The 11461-nt window shown below is 38.4% G+C and overlaps 1 pseudogene; it reads right to left on the bottom strand.

Moving 5' to 3' along the window:
* Positions 1 to 428: 428 nt before the first annotated feature.
* LOC103266056 overlaps positions 429 to 11461 on the bottom strand; it is a 15943-nt pseudogene continuing 4910 nt past the window's right edge.

Genomic DNA, 11461 nt, shown 5'->3' with positions numbered 1-11461 from the left:
ACCTGCTACCTTCTGCTTTCCACACCTTTGCTACTCTTGAGCTTAAGATGGTGGCCATTATCTGGGTTTTTGGCATTCAGTTAGTTCTAAATGGAATCTGGATGAGATCCAACTTCTAGGAGAATTGCTTTTAAAACAGAAAAATGTTAACTGGGCATATAGGAGTAGGCACCAGAAGGAAATACAGGGTTCCGAGAATGGCAGAAATCTGGATTTCCCAAAGTAGAAAGAGAGAGGAGACATTCAACAAACAAATATTTATTGAGTGCCCACTATGTGGTCAGCCACTATTCTGGATACCTCCAAAAGGTAAAAAAAAAAAAAAAAAAAGATAGAGACAGCAAACACAAATTCTGAGGGAGAGGAAAGAGACAGATGAGGAAGAAGCCTAAGGAAACTGAGAAGCCTGAGGTGATGGGGGCTCTTCCTTAGGCCTCCTCTTCAGCCTCCTCATGAAAATCTTCCTCTTCTTCTGCGGTGGCATCCTGGTACTGCTGATACTCAGAGACGAGGTCGTTCATGTTGCTCTCAGCCTTGGTGAACTCCATCTTGTCCATGCCCTCACCGTGTACCAGTAGAGGAAGGCCTTCAGGCAGAACATTGCATTGAACTGCTCGGAGATGCACTTGAAGAGCTCTTGGATGTCCATGCTGTTGCTGATGAAGGGGACTGCCATCTTGAGGCCACAAGGCGGAATACTACAGATAGCTGTCTTGACGATGTTGGGTATCCATTCCACAAAGTAGCTGCTCTTCTTGTTTGGTACTTTGAGCATCTGCTCCTCTACCTCCTTCATGGACATCTTTCTGCGGAACACAGCAGCCACGGTGAGGTACTGGCCATGGTGGGGATCACAGGCAGCCATCATGTTCTTGTCATAGAAGACCTGCTGGATGAGTTCAGGTACTATGAGAGCCCCATACTACTGGCTTCCATGGCTGGTAAGAGGAGCAAAAGCTAGGCATGAAGAAGCAGAGCCATGGGAAGGGCACCATGTTGACTGCCAGCTTGTGAAGGTCAGCACTGAGCTGACCAGGGAAGTGGAGGCAGGTGGTGACACCATTCATGGTGGCTGAGACGAGGTGGTTCAGGTCCCGGTAGGTTGGTGTGGTCAGCTTGAGGGTGTGGAGGCAGATGTCATAGAGGGCCTTGTTGTCAATGCAGTAGGTCTCATCAGTGTTCTCTACCAACTGATGGATGGAGAGGGTGGCATTGTAGGGCTCAACCACCGAGTCTGACACAGAGCCTGTGCCTTCACTGAGTGAGTGGGTCAACTGGAAGCCCTGCAAGCAGTCACAGCTCTCAGCCTCCTTCTGTACCACATACAGGATGGAATCAACCAGCTGTTGCCTGCCCCAGACTGACCAAAACCAAAATTGTCTGGTCTGAAGATTTGCCCAAAAGGACCTGAGCAAGCAGAGTCCCTGGTCCCAGGTTCTAGATCCACCAGGATAGCACAAGCAACATGTTTGCCACCTGTGACTTCATTGTAATACACGGAGATACGGTCCAACTGCAGGCCACTGTCTCTATGGTAAGTACCAGTGCGGTCAGAGCCATGTTAATCACTGATCACTTCCCAGAATTTTGCACTGATCTGGTTGCCACACTGACCGGCCTGGATGTGCACAATTTCCCTTGTGGTTAAAATTTATATTAATTTTTTTGGCTCGCCTCAAGGTATGTACGGAGCAAGAAAATACATAATTTTTTTTCTCTGATGGTTGCAGGCTGAAAGGATGGAATGTGCCCCAGAAACTGGAGGAGCGAGGTCTGAATGTGGTGGCAGGAAGGTTCTGAGAGGGAGAACATTTTTTTTCTTAGAGACGAAGTCTTACTGTGTTGCCAGGCTAGAGTGCAGTGACACAGTCATAGCTCACTGCAGCCTTAAACGCCTGGGCTCAAGCAGTCCTCCTGTCTCAGCTTCCCAAAGCTCTGGGGTTACAAATATGAGCCACTTGCCCGGCCAGAAAATGTTATTTTTGTAAAGATAAAATATACTTAGTGTATGTATATATACATTGTCTATGTAAATACATAGATGAATGGTTGCTAATAGGGAAAGGATAAGAAAAATTGTCACTTTTTAACTCTCTATATATTTAAATAGTTGGCATTTTACATTGTGTATTGTGTTTTACTTTTGTACATTTAGGAAAAAATTTTAAGAAAAAGTTATAAGGAACTTAAGAAAAGTAATAACCACAGACAAAACTAGGTATCCAAGAATTTCTCCCAGGAAATTCTCTCAGCCTTTGCAGGTTTACAGGCAAATTCCCATACAATGTGATCTATTCAAGATCATCACAATGATTGCAATCATTGGAGGACTTTAGTTTTTGTTTTGCGTTTTTTGGAGGGCTTCTTGAGTATGTTTTCTGGCTGTCCAGCATGGGAATCTCCTTTTTATGTTTGAGGAATTCTGCATAGTGTATGGAGAGAAGGCAGGGCTTGCCTTCCACTGCAAGAACTAAAAGGTCAGATGTTTACTATCTTTGCCTCCAACTACAAGATATAGGTATGTAACCTAGGCTAAGGCCATCAGATTCTCTGATCAAGGGTTTGGAGCCTAAAACAAAGAAGCAGGAACAAGGAAGACTTCCTTCTTCTGACAGAGGATGTTATCTGCAATATCCAGTATCTAATGGTAGCAATTTCAGCAGTGTGCTCAACTGACTGTTCAAATGGCATCATGTAAGCTTTAATGCTGACCCCTATTCTCCTGTGGTTCCTGAATTCATACTGATCTTAGGTCTTCAACATTCCTGTGAATTCTGTGAAATATCTAGCGTTATTCCAATAAACTCCAGGTTTTTTTTTTGTATTAGCCAGAATCATTTTCTGCTGCTTGAAATTAAGAACACTACCTGTATACCTACTCCATGTATTTTACAGTCAGCATAACCCTGGTCAAAAACTGTGAACAAGTCATATAAAAATTACTTATAAGTAGAGATGAAAAATATAAAATATCAGTAAGTTAAATTTGGTATTATATGGAAATGATCTATCATAACTATATAGGGCTTATTTAGGAATACAGAGCATTTTAAGGTAAATTATTTATATATAACATCAATAGATTAAAATAAATTAATATCTCTGTAGATGTCTTACACAAAATTTAATCTTCATTCCTTCAATTCAAAAATAATTAAGGACCTATACATGCCCAATGGTAAGAACCAAAAAAAGTCACAATTTACTTACCTAAAAAATTGTGTATTTATTCTTACATACTTAAATTTCAGTCACCTTCAAAGTACTCTCTGTTTGATGCAATACACCTATTGAGATGTTTTTTCCACTGCTCAAAACAGTTTTTGAACTCATCAATTTTGATGGTTTTTAGTGCTTCTGCTGTTTTTGTTTCACCTCTTCCATATCAGCAAACCATTTCCCTCTGAGGACTTTTCTCATCTGGGGAAGCAAAAATAAACATCACTCAGGGGGAGAGCGGGTGAATAGGAAGGGTAGGGCACAGGGTCATGCTGTTTTTGGTCAAAAACTGCTGAATACTCAGCATGGTGTGGGCAGGTGTATTGTCATGGTGGAAGAACCAGTCACCTGTTTGCCACAACTTGGGAAGTTTCTTCCACAAATCGTGACACAACCTCCTCAAAACTCCCAGATAAAAACTTTGGTTGACTGTTTGATTGAGAGGAACAAATTACGAATGTACTACAAAATAAAAACAAAACAAAAACAAAAACAAACATTCTGGTTTCTTTTGGGTTCCCCCTCTCTGAGTCAGGTGTTGTGTTATATAAGACATAATCACTTACCTTACGAAGCCTATGGTCTAACAAAAAGACAAACAAGTGAACATATGTAAAATACAACGTGTCAAATGCTTTTGCAGAGATTTGCACACATTATTGTGGTGACACAGGAAGTGACTCAACACACTTAAAAGGTTCAAGAAAGTCTTCTTGAATATGTGATCTTAAGAAAAGAGATGGGGGCCAGGTTCGGTGGCTCAGCCTGTAATTCCAGCACTTTGAAAGGTTACCACCACAATCTGCAAGATCTGACAATTAAGTTCATGAACTTGCCACTGTGCGCAACTTGGTAAGGTTCCATAACCTTGGTATATCGGTGTCTCACAGCTGTGTTCGTGTTGACATGTGGCAGTGTTTTGCTGTGTGGCATTCATTATTGTGTGTTTTTCTGTGTCATCGTGAGAATGTTGGAGCTTGAATTAGAGCAACAAACAAACATTAAATTTCTTGTTAAACTTGGCAAGAGTGGAAGTGAAATCAGGGACACGTTAGTCCAAGTGTATGGGGATAATGCCATGAAGAAAACAGTAGTGTACAAATGAATTAAACATTTTTTTCTGAGGGGAGAGAAAACGTCACTGATGAAGAGAGGTCAGAATGGCCAGTAACGAGCAGATTTGATGAAAACATTGCAAAAATTTGTTGGAATTGTGTGTCAAAATCATTGGCTGACTGTGAGAAGCATAGCAGACCAAATAAACAACCATAGAGAAACAGTTAGGAAATCGCAACTGAAGATCTTGGCACAAGAAAGGTGTGTACACAGAAATGGTCCTGAAGGAGCTCTTGCATCATGACAATGCACCAGCTCACACAGCACTGTCTGTGAGGGAGTTTTTAGCCAGTAAACCATTAACTGTATTGGAACACCCTTCCTACTCACCAGATCTGGTCCCTAATGATGTTTTTCTTTACCTGAAGATAAAGGAAATATTAAAAGGTAGACATTTGGCTGGATTCGGTGGCTCATCCTGTAATTCCAACACTTTTGGCCGAGGCAAGTGGATTGCCTGAGTCCATGTGTCTGAGACCAATCTGGGCAACTTAGCAAGATCTTGTCTCTACAATAAATCAAAAGTTAGCTGGGTGTGGTAGCACGTACCTGTAGTTACGGCTACTTGGAAGTCTGAGGTGGGAAGATCGCCAGAGCCTAGCAGGTTAACGCTGGGATGGCCGTGAGTGTGCCACTGCCCTCCAGCCTGGGTGACAGAGTGAGACTCCAACTCAAAAAAAAAAGGAAGGAAGACTTTTGATAACATTCAGGACATCAAGCTCTTGTCATAATACGACAAGAGCTCTGATGGCCATTCCAGTAAAAGAGTTCCAAAACTGCTTTGACGGGTGGACTAGGTGCTGGTGTTCGTGCATAGCTTCCCAAGGGGCGTACTTTGAAGGTTACTGTAGAGCTATTCAGCAATGAAGTATGTAGCACTTTTCTAAGATGAGTTCGCTAACTTAATTGTCACTGCTTAAGCCACCATAATCTCTAGCCTAGACTCTAGAAATAATTGCTTCATTCTTCTTTCTGTTTGTATGGTTTCTCCTCTCTAATTTATTCTCTGCATAGCTAAAAAAGTGAGCTTCAAGAACATAAATCATAGGTGATCTCTTATGTACCTAATGCTGAATTGTACCCCACATCTTTACAATAAAATTTTAAAAAGCACATAAATCAAACCACACCACTCTCACCTAAAACTCTTCAGTTTCTCTCTGATGCTCTTAGAATAAAATAAGATCTTGCACTATCTGGCACCTACCCTTCCCTTCAACATTCATATCATTTTATCTGTTTCTTACTAGGCTCTCTAGTAACCATGATTTCCATTTTGTCCTTGAACATATCAAACTCTCTCCTGCCTTTGATCCTTTGGCTTACCGCTCTCCCACTCCAACTTCCCCCTAACCTCACAGCCTCCTTCCAGGGCCTATGTGCTTTTACTTCTTGTTTCATGTTCATCTGTCAGGTCTCATGTCATCTTCTTGGTGAGACTTTAACTGATGATTCTCTCCCATTTACTCTTTGTCACCTTGTTTATTTTTATTATCATACAACTACAGCCTGTACATCTCTTGTTTACTTGTTTATTTTCCTACTTCTCCATTAAAATGTAAACTCCTTTAGTGCAGGGACCTTGTCAATCTTGTTGTCCTTACAACTCAGCCTAGTGTAAGGCATATAGTAACTTCTCAATGTTTGTTGAATGGATTAATTTTTGCATAGTAAAGGACTCTGTAAATAATACTAAAATACAAATATCAAACTAGAAATAATATTTGCAATATATAGTTGAGTCTTGAGCAATGTGGGGATTAGGGGTACCAAGCCCTCTACTCAGTCCAAAATTCGTGTATAACTTTGACTCCTGGGAAACTTAACTACCAATAGTCTACTATTGACCAGAAGCCGTAATGATAACATAAACAGTTGCTTGATACATATTTTACATACATATTTTGTATATTATATATATGTATAATATAATGCATTCTTACAATAAAGTAAGCTAGAGAAAAGAAAATGTATGAAGAAAATCATAAGGAAGAGAAAATATATTTACTATTCATTGAGTGGAAGTGAATCATCATAAAGGCCTTCCTCCTCATCATCTTCGTGCTAAGTAGGCTGAAGAGGAAGAAGAGGAGAAAGGTCTGTTCTTGCTGTTTCAGAGGTGACAGAAGTGAAAAATAAATCCATGTAAAACAGGCTGGTTTAGTTTAAACCTGTGTTGTTTCAAGGTCAACTGTATAGGCAATGTATAACATCTAAAGTGTTAATGTTGATACACATGAAGAGCTGTTATGTATCAATAAGTTGAAGGATAACAACCAAATCAAATATGCACACAGGGTATGAACAGACAATTTCTGAAAGAAGTAACTCCTACAAATCTGAAAATTCTTCATAAAAATAGTATCAAAAAATTTGATATTTTAACCTATTAGATTGGTCAGTATTGATACAAATGTTACTATCAAGTGTTGACAACCTTATATGCTGTTTACAAAAGCATAGATTGGCACAATCTTTCTGGAAGACAATTGAATATTATCTTTTAAATGTAATTGTTACATACCCTTTGATCCAGCATTTCTACTTTCAGGAATTTTTCCTATAGACATTAGCAAATAAGTTTGAGCAAATAGATATATTTTTCTTTAATTGTGTCTATTAATAGGAGACTGGTTAACTATATTATGGTAATTTATATGGTATAATAATATGGTAATATTATAAAGTATTTCCAAGTGTAGTGGCTTGTAAAAATGCAGAGTATGGTCTTGAACTTCATCTTTGTGCTTTTTCTTCCTTTCTTTCACTTCCTAAACTTTCTGATTCTTTCCCTAGTTAGTCAGAGCCATCTGCAAGGCTTACAGGTAAATTTGACATAGTTATAGCAAGAACAAAAAGCAGCCGGGCACCGTGGCTTTGGGAGGCTGAGGCAGGACTTTGCAACCAGCTTGGGTGACATAAAAAGACCCCATCTCTAAAACAAACAAACAAACAAATAAACAAAAAACCCAGAAGTAAAAGGGAAAAGGGAAAGACTTAGTATATATTTTTTGTTGTTTTATTTCATTTTATTTTTCTCTCAGACACGTCTGTAGAGAAACAAAAGGGAAGGCCCCCTGGAAAGCAGAACATAGAGTTCATGACAATACAAAACTTGTAATGAAAATAGAAGGAGAAAAGACCTTGTCTTCTCACTCCATCCCCAGTCCTGAGAAGAGATTAGAGTCACTTGGATAGGAGGGAGTGTGTCAAGGAAGGAGAGTGGGCGGGGGTGTGGGGTGGGAGGGGAAAGGACAAGCTCTTGGTCATAAGCTAGAAACAGAAATACTGGACCTTAAGGAATATAGACTTTAGGAGGATATTCGCATTCGGGGACACCCAGCACTTTATTGGTGACCGCTATTAGGGAACCAAATGAAAGCTGAATCGATACAGCAAACACTCATTACTAGTCAAGAGAGTACATGCCTAGGCCAAGGACCTTGACTATATCATCTTTCATCTGTGAGACAAAATTATGTTAAGAGTTGCCTGTGGTCCTCACTACTTCTCATCTAGCAGAAGTAGACTCTGAGCTTTTCTGGATTTCATCCAAACTACTCATTGCGAATACCTTTCCTTGGCAATAGTCCAAGACTCAGGAAGTCCCCCAAACAGAGGGGGTGATAGCAACATAGTGGAGAAAGTCCTATTACTGGTTCTTCTGTGGGACTGAAGATTTCTCTATCATAGTGAGTGGTAGAGAAATCCACTTTTGTGACAGATGATAGGTAGATAGATACATAGAGAGATAGAGATAGAGATATATATACCAAACTGCTAACAATAATTGAGATATTGTGAAGAGATTTTATTTTTAGTTTTATATATTTTGAATTGTTTGAATTTTTAATAATAAGCATATATTACTTTTTTAAAAGGCTTCTGTCATAAAGAACAGACAAATCAACTAGATAATGCAAATTCTGTGTTTTATCTGAATTGATAAGGAGAATAAATTAGACACTCATTCAGAAGCACTTAATATCTATAGTAATTATTTATTAATATCAGTGCATATAGAATGCATAGTCACCTGGGGTCAGGACATTTTTAAAAACCAACCAGGGTTTAGTGGGAAACAATTATCTACTCCAAAACATGTTTACCAAATATATATCAGCATAACTCTCTCAGCTCCCCATCCTTAAGGCCCATGTGTCTGTGGCTGTATTTTTCTTAGGGCATGAAGAGTATCTCCCATGGGACTTGCTTTCCTGATAAAAACAACTAGAAAAATGCTCAAAATATATGAAATGATTCTTTCCAGACATTGGACAACAGGTTGTACAGGAGTTTGATACTTCAAAGTAGGCAAATAAATGAGGGGAGCCCTACAAGCACCTTGACTTTCTGGTGAAGAAACTTTCCCAACAGTGGCACAGGGAGAGGGAATTTCAGTAAGTCGAGGAGACAGAGATCAGAATTAAGGGAGGCCAGTGCAACTTGAATCTGTGAGGCAGAGTACTGGAGAGGAGAGAGATACAAAGAGAAATGCCTCCAGAAATCTACACAGGAGACTCAAATCTTTGTCTGAAACCAATCTGTGGATATGTAGGGTGAAAATTCACCAGGTGGGCAAAGAACAACTGCTAAGAAAAGAACAATTACCAGGAAACTGTAAGGCAAACAGTTTCAAGAGTTCACACGGGGCTGGGAATTATTTTGGTTCCTATCGGTCAAAAGGGAGAGACATTGCTGAATATCCAGGGTATTTAGTAGAGATCTCAGAAAGATCATACTTTAGTACTGGGGCTAAAAAAGCTTAAATACAGTCTCAAAAGCATTAAGGTGATCTTTGTTTTACTTAACTACCTGCCAGAATAAATCTCTATACTTTTTAAAGGAATACCATAAAATATAGCAGTCCACAGCATAAAATTCACAGTGTCTGCCATCCAGCACAGTAGTTACTATCCGGAAGAACTCATATCATTCTACAAAAAAGATATCTGTGCATGCATATTTATGGCAGCACTATTCATAATAGCAAAAACATGGAACCAACCATGCTACCAATCAATAGTAAACTGGATTAAAAAAATGTGGCACATATACATGATGGAATATTATGCAGCCATAAAGAAGGACAAAATTATAGACTTTGCAGCAACTTGGATGAATTTAGAGTCTACCATACTCAGTGATCTGTTACAGAAATAAAGAACTGAGTACCACATGTTCTCACTCATAAGTGGACCCTGAATATTTATCATAACACTACATGAAAGAGATTGGCAGTAGCAGATCACTGCCACTGCCAGAGGAGGTGGCGGAGGGGGTGCATAACATTAATAAGGGTACTTGATCCCAAACCAGACAAAGTGAGGACCAATGAGAGGCCCAAACTTCACCTTTATGATGACCACTTATGTACCTAACCCTGAATTGTACCCCACATCTTTAAAATAAAATAAAATAAAATAACTAACTAAATAAATAAATACTAGACATGTGGAAAAACAGAAAAATGTGACACATAAACAGAAGGAAAACAGACCTGAAATGACAGATGATGAAATCTGTAAACATTAAATTATTAATACATTAAATAATTAGGACTAAAAGTGAAGAACAGGCACCTCTTGTTGGGATTACTCTTCTTATTCTCATTAAATTATTGAGAACATTGAAATAGCTATGATATATATGTTTCATACACTTAAGGGTGTTAAAAAAACAAACCATGTACATAATGAGAAGAGAAATGGAAGATGTAACAGAGATTTAATGGAACTTACAGTGATGAAATATACAATGTATGAAATGAAAATTTCATTGGATGGGAGTAACAGCATTGGCCATTGCAGAAGAAAAGATCAGTGAATTTGAAGATATAGCAATAAAAACTATGCAACCTGAAGCACAGAGTAGAAAAAAAAAGATTAAAAAAAGTGAAAAGTGCCGCAGTGACTATATCAAGTAGTGTCTATATCAGGCAACCTAGCATATTTTCATTTGGAGTCCTAAAAGACTGAAGGGGGGAGAAAATATATTTGAAGAAATAGTGGCCAAATGTTTTTCAAATGTGATAAAAACTACAAATGCACACATACGAGAATTCTGCTCAACAAACTCAAGGCAGGAGAACTAATGTGGCCATTTATGTTTGTTTGTTCTATTGTTCCCCAAATTCTGGCTAATGAACTGCTTTTATTCTGATTCCTTAGCTTTATTTTTCCTTGTTTCAGGCTTCCTGATCCAGTATATTTTCTGACTTAACACTGATTGCCACCTGGACCAAAACAATGATAATGTTCATGTTGACAAGGAAAAAGAGATGTAAATTAGTAAAACCCCCCTTTGTATACTTTGAAACTCTCCCCTACAATCTCTACCTGTCATGATACCACGTTTGACTTTGGCACTTGAGATAAGTACCTTGGGCCCTAGCAGTGACTTTGTGTTGTTATATTTCTTTTATAGTATGCCTGATAAGATTATTGTTCTCATTTTACTGAAATGTTTTGAATAATAAGAACTGTGTCTGATAATTATTTCTACTCCCTATGTGTCTGTTTAGTGCTTTGCATATTAGTTAATCAATTAAATATAGGCTTATTGATTGATTAGACTGGTGGTCTTCAAACTCTAGCATGCATTAGAATCATGTGGAGGGTTGATAAATCACAGATTACTGGGCCTCATCCTTAGAGCTTATGATTCATTAAATCTGGGGCAAGGTTGATAAATTGCATCTCTAAAAAGTTCCCAAGTGAGACTGATTTTTCTTGTCCTCAAACCACATATTGACAATTACTGATTTCAAATGTATTTGTGAAATTCAACTGTTGAGAAATCCTATATATATATTTCAAGTCTCTCTTTAAATTCTACCTCTTCCACATAGAAATTTCTTCTCCCCCAGAATAACAGCTCTTCATTCTAATATGTATTTCATATCCTTTCTATATCTTTTATAATATTTATAGTCTTTCTTATTTACAAGTAGTTTATGCAATATGTTTATCTTGAATACTATATTGTTTTTTTAATCGATATTTTTAATTTTGATATTGTGGGGTACAGTTAAGGGTTAGGTATACAAATATGCTTCATTCAGGCCCCCTTGTTGATAACTGGTGTCTCCCCGTCTCCAGACAGATGTTTACTACCATTAGTCCCA

This window comes from Carlito syrichta, unplaced genomic scaffold, assembly GCF_000164805.1.
Source record: "Carlito syrichta isolate Samal-C Ts95f unplaced genomic scaffold, Tarsius_syrichta-2.0.1 Scaffold306999, whole genome shotgun sequence".
Lineage (NCBI taxonomy): Eukaryota > Metazoa > Chordata > Mammalia > Primates > Tarsiidae > Carlito > Carlito syrichta.
This window is presented reverse-complemented; position numbering and strand designations above follow the sequence as displayed.